The sequence below is a fragment of the Lethenteron reissneri genome, chromosome 42, assembly GCF_015708825.2.
Source record: "Lethenteron reissneri isolate LAM-NWPU_2019-01 chromosome 42, ASM1570882v1, whole genome shotgun sequence".
NCBI lineage: Eukaryota > Metazoa > Chordata > Hyperoartia > Petromyzontiformes > Petromyzontidae > Lethenteron > Lethenteron reissneri.
In genome coordinates, this window is record NC_083820.1 from 5505558 (window position 1) to 5521921 (window position 16364).

Sequence of the window (16364 nt, forward strand, 5' to 3'; positions counted from 1 at the left end):
TAACATTGACCGTCTCTCTCACACACACACACAGCATACGCGCACAGCGGATACCATGTGGCTGGTGGAATTGCAGGACAACAACGAGGTTTCCTATCCCTATACCGTATTGAAACAACTCAACACAATAACAGCAGTGGTGTGTGTGGTCTTAAAGCAAACAAAAATAAATATAATCGTTGACGTTTCGGGGAATGGCCCTTCTTCAGCGCACATAAATCGTTAATTGTGCTTGCGCACCACTGCCAGCACAGACGAACACAATTTGTGTCGAGTAGCCATGCCGAGTCTGTCCGGCTCCTCTGGTTTCATTCCCCAGAGGCAAGACAAAACACAATTCAATAATGGATTTGCAAACACGTTCCCAATGCAATGATTTGGGCCCTGATAACTCGGTGAGTCTTTCCCGAGTAAATATATCACATTACCGTGTGAATATTATGAGATTATGTTATTATTGTTGCTTTTTAGAAGCATGGATTTGCTAAAAGACGTGGTGATGATATGTGTGACTTATTAAAGAACCATTACGCGTCGGTCATGGTGGGGAGGTGGGGGGGGTGGGGGGGTGGGGAGGTGGGGGGGTGGGGGGGGTGGGGAGTTGGAGGGGTGGAGGGGTGGGGGGTTGGGGGTTTGACCATACTTCACTGCTGTGGTCACAGTGCGGCTGCCTGGTGAACACTCGCGCTCTCCGTGGGCTTTGGCAAAGCCGCCACCGCACTGCGCCGTGAACTCGGACAACCGAGTTCGATTCCCGTGCCACGGCTAACATCAGTGGCACGGCTAACACCATCAGTGGCACGGCTAACATCATCAGTGGCACGGCTAACACCATCAGTGGCATGGCTAACACCATCAGGCAGACGATTCAGATCAGTCAAAACAAGGACAAACAGATTCAAACAGAGCTTTTATCCTACAGCGATCACCACACTCAATAATGCTAATTAATTATTAAGTAATAGTGTTTACAATTGTTTGTGAAATAGAGATGTGCAATGACAAAATGTAACCTTATGTGGGTATGTGGGTATACTTGGGCTGTTTTTATATATAGTATAAATTGATTATCTTTCATTTAATTTAATTTTTATTTTCTTGTTTTATTTAATTTAAATTTATGAATGATGCCCTGACTGGTGAGCATTTTAAATTTCGTTGTACTGGTGACAATGACAATAAACGATCTATCTATCTATCAGTGGCACGGCTAACACCATCAGTGGCACGGCTAACACCATCAGTGGCATGGCTAACACCATCAGTAGCACGGCTAACACCATCAGTGGCACGGCTAACATCATCAGTGGCACGGCTAACACCATCAGTGGCACGGCTAACATCATCAGTAGCACAGCTAACATCATCAGTAGCACGGCTAACATCATCAGTAGCACGGCTAACATCATCAGTAGCACGGCATTGAGCATCGTTGTTGACGTAGCAACGGATTGACAAAGGAATGTGTATATTACATATTATTATATTATATATTATTATATATTATTACATTATATATTATTATAGTGTATATTATGTATTACTGTATTTCAATCTCTGTCGTTATAACCTCACGATACAGAACCTAGCCAATCTCTATCCACCGATGGATGGAGGTCTCCCCGCGGTGTTGACCATGGGCTAGGGAGCTGGGGGGGGGGGGGGGTGTTTGACCATACTTCACCACACTGGTCACAGGTGCGGCTTGATGTACAAATTACGAATCCAAGACTCGCTATTTCAAAGCAAACACAGCCTCCACTTTCCTGGACAAAGAGAGGCAATGAATGTGATTTACAGCTCACGGTATGCACTCTGCTTGAGTTGACACTTGGATGACCAACAGTTGACATCGTTCGTACACGCTGCAGTCAACAATTTGACAGTGTGGTGTACAAGCTGCAGTTCAGTACATATCGTCTATAATATTGTATGTATGTTGAACTTCTTTCGCACCGTACGTAGCCAACCGCGCTAATGGGAGGTGCGGTGAATGACAGTCGTAGTAACGAGGGTTACACATACTCCCTCTGGGCTGTGATCTATTGCAGCTGCAGTCGATAGGGAACGACTTTGCCGATACCTCCTGAACATGCAGTCGACACAATGAGCGGGGATAGTCCATAGACTCTACAGCACACACGGCACAAGGTCTGGTAGCTCGCCTACGCTGGGTGGTCTACCGTCCATTCATGAGACGATATTCCACACACACCGTCATACACAACGGTGCACATTCATTGCCATGGCACATTCACTCACACATTCACTCACACACACACACGCACATGGACACACGCCCATACACATTCACTGACACACACATTCACTCTCACATACGCACACAAATACAAAGATCCCCCGTATAACCTTAACAGACTGTTGGGGCAAGTGCCGGAAACGCCACACGAGGGGGTGGGTGGTCAGCACCACGCCCGGCCGCCTTTGTCTCCCCAGTGGCGATGTTTACACACCACACCAGGTATTCATTTGAGGCCGAGTAGACCGAGAGGAGGCCCGTGACACCCCCATACACGTTCACTCTCACACACATTCACTCTCACACACATTCACTCTCACACACACACACACACATACTCCCACACACATCGAGTCCCAAACACGTTGACTCCCATACACATTGACTCCCAAACACATACCACGCTCCCATACCCATACACAAATGCACACACACACACCACTCTCGTCCGCGAACACACACACACACACAGACAAACGCTCTACACATCACAGCTAGACATTCGCGCACCGTGAGACACACGGGGAGATGAAGCCAGCAGCAGCAGCAGTAGCAGCAGTAACAGCAGCAGACAATGGCTTACCGATCCCTCCTGCTTGCTCTCGGTGTCCACTCCGGGGTATCCGCCGTCTGTCTCCGCGCTTTATGAATAAATCAGCTTGGTGTGAGCGAGTAGCTCAGGCTGCTGCTGCTGCTGCATCACCCGCTCCTTTCTCCCCCCGTGCCTCCCTCTCTCTTGCAGATCTCCCTGCCTCTCTCTCTCTCCCTCCCCACCCTCTCTCTCTTCACTTCCTCTCCCTATTGGATCTCTCTCCCTCTTCCACCCCCCCCCCCTCTCTCTCTCTCTTGGCTGGACCTCCCTCCCCTCTCTCGCTCTCGCTCCCTCTTCCACCCTGTTCCTCAGTCCCTTGTTTCGCCCCCCCCCCCCACTATTTCCCACCCACATTTCCCCCCCACCCTCACCCTCTCTCTCTCTTCCTCCATCAACAGACTCCTCCTCTTTCCGCACAACACACGACACGACCATCATCATCATCACGACCATCATCATCATCATCACTGCCGTCACCATCACTACAATCACCATCACGACCATCACCATCACGACCATCATCGCATCACTAACGTCACCACCACTACCATCATCGCTACCATCATCACTACTACCATCACCATCACGACCATCATCATCGTTACCATCACTACCATCATCGCTACCATCATCGTTACCATCACTACCATCATCATCACTACCATCACCATCACTACCATCATCATCATCACTGCCGTCACCATCACTACCATCACCATCACGACCATCATCGCATCACTAACGTCACCATCACTACCATCATCGCTACCATCATCGTTACCATCGCTGCCATCATCATCATCACTACCATCATCACTACTATCATCACTACCATCACGATTATCATCACTGCCATCATTACCATAACGACTACAATTATCACTACCATCACCATGACTACCATCGCCACCAATCACTACCATCATCATCACCATTACCATAATGACCAATATCATCTCCATCATCATAAACAGCAGCATCGCTACCGTCAACATCAGCATCGCTGACTAGAATCATCATCATTATCTGGGATCATCGCCATACCATCACGATAATATCATCATCAGGACCCTGATCGCAAGCAACGTCATAATGTCGCCCTATGCTACTTCAGCGTGGCTGTAAATTATCATCGGCCAAACGTGCAAAGACAAAGATCCCCGTATAGCCTTAAGAGGCTGTTGGGGCAAGTGCTGTTGGCGATCACTTGCGGGCTGGCACGAGGGAGGGAGTGGGTGGGCAACAACACGCCCGACCGCCTTTGTCTCTCCACTGCTGATGCATTCACACCGCACCAGATACCATATTTCAGGCTGAGTCAACCTCGTGGAGGGGCCCGGGATCGCTGCAAATCGTCGTCACCGATGTTGACCGTGAGCGGGAATCGAACTCGGGTCCTTCACGGACTGTTGGGGCTGTTAGCGAGCACCTATGAAGGCCGACACGGCACGCGAAGGGGTGGATGGCCACCAACACGCCCGGCCGCCTTTGTCTCCCTTGCGGCGATGATTTGTACACACTGCACCAGGTACTCATTTGAGGCTGAGTCGACCTAGGGGAGGCCCAGGACTCGTTCAGATAATCGTCACCGGTGTTGGCCGTGAGCGGGCAATCGAACTCGGGTCGCCAGGTTCGTAGCGCAGCGCGCTATAACCGCTCCCCACACACACACACATCACACACACATCACACACACACCTATCCATACATACACACGCTTAGCTATACATGCATACGTGTGCATACATGTGCTGCATACGAGTATTGCACAAACTCACGTTTGTGCACGCGTGTGTGTTCACCTCCAACCAGCCATTGAACCATATACACAACCATGTCCACCATACATACACACACAGATCTCTCACACACACACACAACTGACATACACACATCTTACAGATTCTCAAACGCACACACACCCACATGGACATATCACACATTGCCAGTCCCTGCACAGCACACAAGGGGGTGAGTGGCTAGCACCATGCCCGGCCGCCTTTGTCTTCCTCGTGGCGATGTTTACATACCGCACCAGGTACTCATTTGGGGCTGAGTCGACCTTGGGGAGGCCCAGGACCGGTTCAGATAATGGTCACTGGCGTTTGTGGCCGTGAGTGGGAATCGAACTCGGGTTGCCGGGGATTCGTAACGCAGCCGCGACACCACCGCTCCCCACTCACACAAACAAACAAAGATCCCCCGTGTAGCCTTAACAGACTGGAGGGGAAAGTGCTGTTAGCGAGCACCTATGAAGGCCGGAACGGTACACGAGTGGGTGGGTGGCCAGCACCACGCCCGACCGCCTTTGTCTCCCTAGTGGCGATGTTTACACACTGCACCAGGTTTCATTTGAGCGGGAATCGAACCAGGGTCTCCAGGTTCGTAGCGCAGCGCGCTAACCGCTCCACCACCGCTCCCCACTCACACGAACAGACACACAAACCGCCGCTCGCAGCCTCCCATTGTTACCTTTCCCACGTGGAAATTCCACTGATTGGAAGTAAATGTTACATAGTGTTGGGACCGGTTCGAGTTCGTGTCATGTCTTACACGGGATTATCCCGTTCATCCAGTTGCACGGCTATTTTGCAAAGGGAGATCCGTAGTGCGTGCGCACAGCTACTCGTTAACGAGGTGTTTCATGCTCGTAAATATAACTCCAGTGCAAACATATTGCGAGAGCAAGAGGCGCCAGAATAAAGGTCGGCACAGGTGCAAGGAAATTTCGATTTAAAGCTTTCGTGACTGCAGGGATTCATCTTCTTGGTTCTTTCGGTAAAGTCACGTAGAAGGGAAATAATAAAATAAAATAATAAAAGAAACTTTTCTTTATTTTATTATTTCCCTTCTACGTGACTTTGCCGAAAGAACCAAGAAGAGGTGCAAGGAAGCTCTGTGGTGGGTTTTTTTGTATCTAATAGGGGCAAAAGAGGGATAGGCAAGGGATAGAACCAAGCTGTGGATGTGTGCCAATGGGATTCCAGAAACGTGGAGTAGCAACGCAGACTTTTTTTTTACGCAAAGTTTTCGCAAATGGCAGTTTTAGGAAGGGATAAGGAGGCACAGCTGATGCTTCGGGAGCGAGCCAGAGGAACTAAGTGGCCCTGGAGGTAATTGGCGATGGCTTTGATAAAGAGGGCGTCTTGGATGAAGACCGCCTAATGATGATGGTCACTCCGGATGTCCAAGGAGGAGGGACGGATTTGAGTGAATGTAAGCTTGGAATGATGCGTTCTAGAGGGACCGGAGTGGGGCGGAGTGGAATAATGGAATGAGACGTTCTAAGGTAGATTCCGAAGCGAGGCTTGAGGTGGTGTCACTAATCACAACATTTATACTGAAGGAATCCGATGAGCTATGAAGATCTTTTCACAGATGTACAAATATGGGCAGGATAGTGGCTTTAACGATATTCGGATTGAGTCGAGGTGGATTACAGAGTTTGTTTCTGGATAGGAATAAAATTTTTTTTATCTTGTTGGCCATGTGGTCAATGTGGGTCATGAAATACAGTGTCGAGTCCAGGATAACGTCTCGATATTTAAATGTGTCGACCTACTCAATAGGGTGTGAGTCCAAAACCAACAATGTAAACTAAACTATTTAGTTTTTTTGATCAGCTAAGGCCCACTGAGCTGTCTAGCTCTTTTTTCAGAAGCGACCTGGCCACAATTGACCGCACAACGAAGTGGCTTCATCGCGTGGACATTTAAAGCAGCCAAAGTAATCTAATGGCAGGTTTCTAATGCTCTAAACGCATGTTTCTAAATGTTGAGCGGGGAAACCCGGAGGACCCGGAGAAAAAAAAATCCACGCGACCACAGGGAGACCATGCAAACTACAAATATACTACAGCAGGTGTCACTCAATACATTTCGTGTGGGAGCAGCAAACCAGAGAATCCGTGGAGAAACATCACCACATCATCCGAGGGGACAACACTCAGAGCTGCTGACACTCCTGCTGTAGACCACCTGACAGCCCAAACCTACTCCACGTGTCCATTTAGACACAAAAAGACAAATATACCCCGTGTAGCCTCAACAGACAGTTGGGGCAAGTGCTGTTAGCGAGCACCTATGAAGGCCGACACGGCGCACGAGGGGGGTGGGTGGCCAGCAACCACGCCCGGCCGCCTTTGTCTTCCTAGTGGCGATGTTTACACACCGTTGACTCGACCTAGGACCGGTTCGGATAATTGTCACTGGTCAGTTTAACACGTAGGCTTTCGCGACCAATATTATTCATAATCAACGTTTTTGGGTTTAGATCGCGTTATTTATAAATGTGTCGTAACCCTCCACCACCCGACACGGCCAATCAGTAAAAAAGTGTCACGTTGACAAAAGACAAATAGTTCACTGCTTTAGCCCACCGGTGTGTTGACGCGTGAAACCACAACATTTACAATTTGAGTATGACGTTTCGCTGGTAATTGCATCCAGCATCATCGGGCAATTCCCGAATTGTCACTGGTGTTGGTGGCCGTGAGCAGGAATCGAACTCGGGTAGCCAGGTTCATAGCGCAGCGCGCTAACCGCTACACTACCGCTACCCACCCACAACACAAACACGTGCATCACAATGCATACATCTGTACTACAATATCACTCGACATGCCTGGCTCTCTCTACGTGTGCTGCGATGAAGGGCCATTGCCCGAAACGTCGCCGTTTAAGTCGGTGTTATTTAGGAATGTGTGGTGTATGTTTTTTGATCAGTGTTGTGAAACCGCCACTGTCACCAAATCACGTATCTACATTGGGGATACATGGCGGCTTGTGATTGGCTGGGGCGTCCCTGAGAGCGCCCATAGGCCACATGCGAGGGGTTTGAGTTAGCCAATGGGAAGCCGACATAACCTCATTGGCACATCGCCCCCTTTGTGTTGCAAAGTCTTTGTATTGAATATTGATAGGGGGAATTTACAAAACAACTTCAGGACATACTCGATGTTTAAAGTTATTTTGTAACTTTTAAACAGTTTCGTGACCCTTTAAAATAAACATAAATAAATGAACATTCCTTTAGAAAATAAAAAAGCACGACTAACCCTGACCCTCCCGCCCTTCCGCCAGCCAGCCAGACTGCCAAACTCTTTTTTAATAAAGCATGATCTTTTTAAAAACGAGTATTTTACCTGGGATGATGCCCCCCCCCCCCCAACGCACCGATGCAGAAGACTAACCGCCACTGCTGCTGTAAATGTCATTATGCAATAGTGTGGTTGTATTATTGATGCGTAACGTAATATATCACAGCGCTGTCTAGCCTGCACTTACTTACGCAATACACCACCACCTAGCCCGTGGCATGTCCAGCAGCGGCGCGAGTGAGTGGGGGGCCGTCCATAAATGACGTCACGCACCTAGGGGGGGGGGTCAGACATTTGTGACGATGTGTGACGAGGGGGCGGGGGGGTTTTAGAAATGTAACGTCACGTAAAAATGCGCAACTTAAAATAAATATAGACAACACGTTCTACTTAATTCAATAGACTTTTTAATAAATGTTTTCTCCTACAACATCATAGTTCAGCGCCACATTAAATACGCACTACAATGACAATAGTTTAAAGCGATTTGAAGCATGTTTTATTTTCAAAATGGAAATATGTTTTTTCGGGGGGGGAGGGCAGAGCTTTGTGACGTCATATTTGGGGGGGGGGTCTGACGTTTTGTGACGCCGTGTGACAAGGCGGGGAGGGGGGTCAAAAATCGTCCAAAATCGCGTGACGTCATTTATGGACGGCCCCTTATACACACGTACGCGTGGCGTTCGCGCATGCACCACTCGTGCAATGCGCTGATTGCATCCGCACACAGACCTGCACGCGTTCACGCAAACCCGGTAAACACGCAACGTTAAGCGAGCGTTGGTTGGTTACATTTCGATTTAAAGCTTTCGTGACTGCAGGGATTCATCTTGTTGGTTCTTTCGGTAAAGTCACGTAGAAGGGAAATAATAAAGTAATAAAAATAAAACATAACAAAATACAATTCTCATGACGTTTCGGCCACAACGCAAGCAGCCGTCCTCAGGTGAAGAACAGGTCTGTCGGAAAGACAGCGTCTGACGCTGTCTTTCCGACAGACCTGTCGTGAGAATTATTTTTATTATGTTTCATTTTTATTATTTAATTATTTCCCTTCTACGTGACTTTACCGAAAGAACCAAGAAGATGAATCCCTGCAGTCACGAAAGCTTTAAATCGAAAATTAATGGGTTTTTTTGCTGATGACACGGCCCCTGATGGACTCCAGATTTTCCACGGAGGAGTTGTAACAGCTGCACCTCCGATTAGCACGGTTGGCTACGTAGGATGCGAAATAAGTTCAATATGCATACAACAGCATCTACAACAGGACTAGGATCATCTTCAACTTATTGCCCTAAAACTGGTGCTCAACGCAAAAAAAACCACCAAAGTTCAAACTAGATTCGAAGCTTTCGTGACTGCAGGAATTACTCTTTGGTTCTTTCGGTAAAGTCACGTAAAAAATAAAATAATAGTAGAATTCGACGTTTCGGTGGCAACACAAGCAACCATCATCAGGTAAGAATCAATGAGAAAAAACAAACATAGTAAACTTAGAAACACGATGAAACACAACACAGAGAGCCGGCCAACACAACAGCCATTCTTTGGAGGAGCGTGGTCAGCCAGGTTTATTTTTCTCTCATTCATTCTTACCTGGTGATGGTTGCTTGTGTCGCAATCGAAACGTCGTATTCTATTATTATTTATTTTATTTTCTACGTGACTTTACCGAAAGAACCAAGAAGAGTAACACCAAAGTCACGTTCTTGTCCGACTGCCCCAAACCTGTCTCGCCACCCTCGCATGCACATTGGTGGTGAGATGTTAACTACCTCGCCTGGTACACAGGAGGTCGTGAGTTCTATCCCAACCCCGACGATGCCTGCTGTATATTTGGAGTTTGCAGGTTCTCCCCGTGGTCGCGTGGACTCTTCTTCTCCGAGCTTTACCCTCCACATTTCTGCAAATGTCCACGTGATAATGCACTTCATTGGTCAAGTCGCTTCTGAAAAAAAGAGCTAAATAGCTCAGTGGGCCTTACCCGGTCGAATAAAAAAAAGAGTTTGAATCAATTTTTTAAAGCGGTGCAACAATGAAATAGGTACATTTAAGTATTTAAGCGTTTACGATTTTCAATAACATTGCCCTAGAAAGGTCGCCTAATTATACATTTTCGCTTTTAAGGCCACAGTGTTATTGACGAATATGTTTTTTTATTCTTTGTGCCTTCGCACCAACCGCCAATGCAGTATCATTAAATAAGCTAAATGGAGCTAAATTAAGCTTCTGTCCTGGGCACTGGCATCAAAATCGCACCCGGTGTGCGACACCTCTGGCTGCCGTGATGTGTCACCTGCCTTCGGTGATGGCCCCACGGAAAACGATCAACTTAGGAGCCCGAGTGTGGATTGTTTGGTGTGATGTGGGGTGACTTTGGAAATGGACCTTCGGGTGCAATGTAAAGCATCGCTGCTGCTGACATACAAGGCCTTCAACACGACCTCGCGACACTTTATGTGCGTGCTGTGTACTAATAGGATTTTCCCCTTTTTTCTGGCAACAAAACTGACACCTTTTGCAAGGAATCGTGTTTACATTAACCACAATACTTGCAGTCAAATGCAAACAAAAAACAATACTCTGATAATGTATGCATTGTCCTTGAAACTGATTGGTCCACACCAGAGGCAGCTTTCTTTAGAGCCTAGTTTCATATGGTGTTCGACCAGATGACGCCAAAAGGCGCAGAGTTCAAAGACAACGCACTATCAGAGTAATGAGAGCTCGGGGTGAGCAGCTACATCATGGGACCTCCTTTGCCAGTACCAAAATATACTAATGGGGTTTTAAATTATCAGAGTATTGTTTTTTGTTTGCATTTGACTGCAAGTATTGTGGTTAATGTAAACATGATTCCTTGCAAAAGGTGTCAGTTTTGTTGCGAGAAAAAAGGGGAAAACCCCTATTAGTATATTTTGGTACTGGCAAAGGAGGTCCCATGATGTGTGCTGTGTTGAACTTCTGTGGAACCATGCGAGGCCAGCTGATACACGACCTCTCCAATCGGTCGATCCAAATCCCTTCCCCACGTGCCGAGATCTCTCAACTCTGCTGCACCCGGGGTGGGTGGGTGGGTGGGGGGTGACCGAACCACCGCAACGCGCCCGGGCCAAGCCACGAGACTCAGCTGATGCTGCCAGTCGTGGTTCGAGACAGGCGCGAGCTCAACTCGCCCTGTGCGTGTTTAGCTCTTCACTCAAGACTCGTCGCCCAGTTTGGCCTGCAGCCCTGCAAACTTCCCATTTGCCGTATTTCGTATTTCAGTTCCGCGAGGTTTGATTCACTCGACAGAGTCTGCACGCTGTGCATGTCTGTAATGATCCAGAAGGCTTTGGTGATTTCGAAAAGTTTACTGGTTTGGCCATGTTTGTTTGTTGTAGTACAGAGTTAGACTGATGGCCTTAATCTAAGTTGTCTTGTGGTTGTTGTTGTTGTTTGACTTGCATCCCACTGGGATTTTTGCACACAACGTTGGTGTACGGTGTTTTTTCTGCAATGTTTTGCTGTCTTTTCTTGGATTTTCTGTTTGCACATAGTCACATATTCACTTTAAGATGTTTTCTTGTTCATGTTTTTGTTTTTTGTTTGTTGCGGTTGCACCCGATTCAAGAGCCGAATGGCTCACAGGGCTATACCTAATACATGAACTTGAAATTAACTTGAATTTTGTCTGTGTACCCTGCGATTCTTAGCCTCCCCCACTCCCTCTCCATCTCAACCGATGTTATGTATCTTGAACTTCTTTCGCACCGTACGTAGCCAGCCGTGCTAATCGGACATTATAGTATTTATATTTCCTGCAAACTTCGCGCATGCCACACTGTGATCCCTGGATTAATGGCGCCGTATAAGTGTCAATTACATAGAATTGTTATCAATCACGTTTTATTGTACGTATTTATTCTCCTCTGACATATTATATTCACAGCAATGTTTGATTAAAACCCGCCACGTTTACCATTAATGCTTCCCAAATCGAGAAATGTGAGGCTAATGCTTTGGGCAGAGATTCCGTGGAGCCCAGTGCCATGTGTAGGATTTCCGTGATGTAATTACTCGCAATTAAATACTTTGTTAAATGCTCGCGATATGATGGTTCTTGCGATATCAGTTTCCCATAACGCTCTATAATTTTTCCACGTTTGTGACGTCTTGTTGTTGTCCTTTGCCGCACTTCTGCACGAATGAAAACTGCAATTCCATCAACATAATCCCACCAAGACTCTTCTTTCCCATCACGGCGACTTTATAATCTGCAACACGTGTAAATACACGTGTTGCAGTTAGAACATGATGATGTTTTCACATTACAACCGTGCCGTCAATTTATCCAAAGAAATGTGACAACACCTGAAGTGGGTGTACACGTTGTACTCTGTGCACCTGTGGGTGGTGAGTGTACTGTGAGTGTACATGCGCAGAGTAGTGTGTTTACACATGGGTTGTGTGTGTGTGTACACGTGTACTGTTTACACGTAGGTGGTGTGTAATGTTGCGTGTGTGCACGTGTACTGTGTATACACATGAGTGGTGTGTGTGTGTGTGTGCGTATTGTGGGTGCACACCTGAGTGGTGATACTTTGTAATGTTACATAATGCTCTGTGCATGACCTCTGTAATCTTTCTCATTAACCGTGGGACCTGACACCCCGTGGTGAGCCAGGCGCTCTCGTGTGTGTGTGTGACAACGTGTGTGTGTGTGACAACGTGTGTGTGACGTGTGTGTGTGACATCGTGTGTGTGACGTGTGTGTGTGTGTGTGACGTGTGTGTGTGTGACAACGTGTGTGTGTGTGACAACGTGTGTGTGTGTGACGTGTGTGACGTGTGTGTGTGACGTGTTTGTGTGTGTGTGACAAAGTGTATGTGTGTCGTGTGTGTGTCACAACGTGTGTGTGTGTCGTGTGTGTGTCACAACGTGTGTGTGTGTGTGTGTGACGACGTGTGTGTGACGTGTGTGGTGTTGGCCACCGACCCCCTCGTGTGCCGTGCTGGCCTTCATTGGTGCTCGCTAACAGCACTTGCCCCAACAGCCTTTTAAGGCTATAGGGGGGATCTTTGTCTTTGTCGTGTGTCCGATGGTTGTGCGAGAGATAGCTATCCGTGTGGTGCGACTGTGTGAGAGAACATGTAAATGTGTGTGTGTATGCGTATATGTCAGATGGCTGTGTATGTGAGTGTCTTCATGTGATGGTTGTGTTTGTGAGATGACTGTGTGTGTGTGTGAAATAGGGTGTGCGTTAATCCTCGTGTGAGAAATGGTTGTTGGTGTGAGAGGGTGTGGATGTGTGTTCGTGGTTGTGTGCGCGAGTAGATGGCTGTGTTGATGTGTGTGACAACGTACGGTGTGAGGGTCGACTCAGCCTTAAATGAGTGTCTGGTGCGGTGCGTAAACATCGGCACGTGTCGATGTTGGCCTTCATAGGTGCTACTCGCTAACAGCGCTTAGCTCCGACAGCCTGTGAAGGCTACACGGGGAACCTTTGTCTTTGTGTAAAACATCAGCACAGAAGTGGAGGTCACAGGCAGCCCGGGCGTGTTGACCACACCGGTAATGGGCATCCCCTAGATCGACTCGGCCTAAAATGAGTAGGCTAGTACCTGGCGGAGCGGTGGCGCAGTGGGTCTAGCGTACCGAGTTCCACTCGGGGCCACGGCGAACGAACACCGACAGCGACGTTTCATTAAAAAACCCACAACAACATTTACCAATAATGCTCCCCAATTGTAGCAATGTGAGGCTAATGCCTGCGATAGCTGAACCGGGCACCCCCCCGCCCGTCGCCCCGCCCCCCGTGCCCCGGGGTGTTGGGTTGCCTGAGTAAACACAGCGTCGCACTGTAGACTTGACACAGCCGTGGCAACTATAGACTTGACACGGGGTCGCCTCCGGCGGGCGAGTGGACAACGGCGATGCGAGTAGCAGATGTCTCCCGCGAGGCGTGCGGGAGCCACGGGGGGAGGGTGGGGTGGGGGTAGCAAGCATCGGGGTGGCCGCGCATCTCTTTGTCGCGAGAGGGCCCCGCTGATCAATGCGCATTGCCCGCACGATGCGTGGCATGGGTCAGAAAGCAAGGGTCGTTAAATGAACGAGATGGAACACACACAAAAAATGGAAAAAGTTGCGCAAAGAAGCATGGGGGGGGGGGGGTGGTGCTGTCCATGTAGAAATGTGCCGAGAGGCTGACATTCGTGGATTAGGGGAAGAAACGATGGTCAAAGGCATCATTTAAAACTGTTGGGGAACGTGAGTGGTCTTGGGCCGGGGACACGCAGCTCAAAGGGATGACGCCTGGTGGTCACGGATAATGACAGTGGCAGCCAAAGGCTTGGGACCGTGTCCAAAGACGCCGGGCACCGGGGAGATGAAGCGATGAAAGCGGCTCACGTGTTCGGCCCTCGGTTAGTACATCGCGGAATGATCAGGTGGTGGTTGATTGCGGATGCCTTCATCCAGCAGTGGCTTGATCATGGCTGATGATCGATTGAGCGTGTCTAGCTCCTCTCTGAACTTGGCCGGCGGAAGAAAAGGAGGGTCACGGTTAGTCGTGCTTTTTTATTTTCTAAAGGAATGTTCCATTTATTTATGTTTATTTTTAAAGGGTCACGAAACTGTTTAAAAGTTACAAAATAACTTTAAACATCAAGTAATTCCTGAAGTTGTTTTGTAAATTCCCCCTATCAATATTCAATACAAAGACTTTGCAACACAAAGGGGCGATGTGCCAATGAGGTTATGTCGGCTTCCCATTGGCTAACTCAAACCCCTCGCACGTGGCCTATGGGCGCTCTCAGGGACGCCCCAGCCAATCACAAGCCGCCATGTATCCCCAATGTAGATACGTGATTTGGTGACAGTGGCGGTTTCACAACACTAATTTAAAAACAAACAACACACATTCCTAAATAACACCGATTTAAACGGCCACACTGATGTCCTGGATCAAGATCTCCTGCTTGGGTGTCTCTCTCACTCCACATGTCCATCGTGGCTGAGGCTTATAGCAACTGGGCCAGCAATGTCGAGTCCTGAGTTCAATTGCCGGAGCTGGGTTCTTGCTGTCAGTGGTTCATCGTCGAAGCTACCGAGCCCACTTTCTCTGTCCCCGAACATTTTATATTCCCTGGGGCTGCGTTCACAGTGGATGTGTCAGAGCAGCCGCTGAGGTCAGAGATGATTAGACCTCAGGTTGCCACCAATCCGGATCAGACCCAGGACAGCCCGGGAATTAGCGTCATATGTGTTCGCGTGGCAGCAGCAATTGATTTGTGTATAACTTTATTGCAGTTATCTGCACAGTTATTATAAAAAAAATATTTATATTATATAATAGACCGAGTACTGACTGAGAAATAGATCCTCGATCGGTCCTCAGTGGAACAATTGGTGACTCTTAATCTTGGTGATGACGGCGATGTCAGCCCGAGGCAGTCACCGAGTCGGCGTGAACGTCTCGGGGTGGGGGGGGGGGGTCTCGTGGAGTTCAATCCCCTGCAGCGATTTCGTGCTCTTCTCCTCCTCCGCTTTGTCGCTCGATTTCCTCAAATGTGTTGGTTCCAGTGACCTTCAGTGACATTGGAGGCAGGTTCCAGAGCTCATGACATCACCGGGACACTTTTGACCTTTGCATACAGTGTATACACACACACGCACACTGCCATCGAGTTTCCGGGAGACACGAATCCACACGTCGAGTTATTGCGGGCGTAATCTATTATTTATATATTTACGTGTATGCACACGCACGGCTATAAATATATAAACAACACACAACTCTATACCGGTAGACCTCGCTCATGCACACTCACGTATCAATACTTACCTTTGAAACAAAAACTACGCACGCATCGCTAAGCACAAACCCTGGCCGCATGCACAGATGCAGAGGTACACATTTAAAAGACAAAGATCCCCCGTATAGCATCAACAGACTGTTGGGGCAAGTGCTGTTAGCGAGCACATGTGATTCTGGGATGACCAGAATCGCGCCCGGCCGCCGTTGTCTCTCGAGTGGGGATGTTTCCACAGCGCACCAGGTACTCATGTGATACTCACACGCATGCAGATACAAGCACGTTAACACAGACACACACATGCGCAGGTGTGAGGGCACACTCACCCGCTCACCCACTCACTCACCAGCTCACTCACCCACTCACCGACCCACTCACTCACCCGCTCACTCACCCACTCACCGACCCGCTCACTCACTCACCACTCACTCACCCGCTCATTCACCGACCCGCTCACTCACTCACCACTCACTCACCCGCTCATTCACCGACCCGCTCACTCACCCACTCACGCACTCACTCACCCACTCACCCGCTCACTCACTCACTCACCCGCTCACTCACTCACTCACCCACTCACCCGCTCACTTACTCACTCACCCGCTCACTCACTCA

General features: G+C 48.5%; 1 protein-coding gene across 1 annotated transcript in view; it reads right to left on the bottom strand.

Annotated features, from left to right (window-relative positions):
- The window catches only part of LOC133353004 (hippocalcin-like protein 1), a 56877-nt gene extending 53874 nt beyond the window's left edge, over positions 1-3003 (bottom strand). The window contains exon 1 of the mRNA XM_061569066.1: positions 2844-3003. The gene's annotated coding sequence lies outside the window, so the exon portion shown is untranslated. The remainder of the gene's footprint in view (positions 1-2843) is intronic.
- Positions 3004-16364: the final 13361 nt, after the last annotated feature.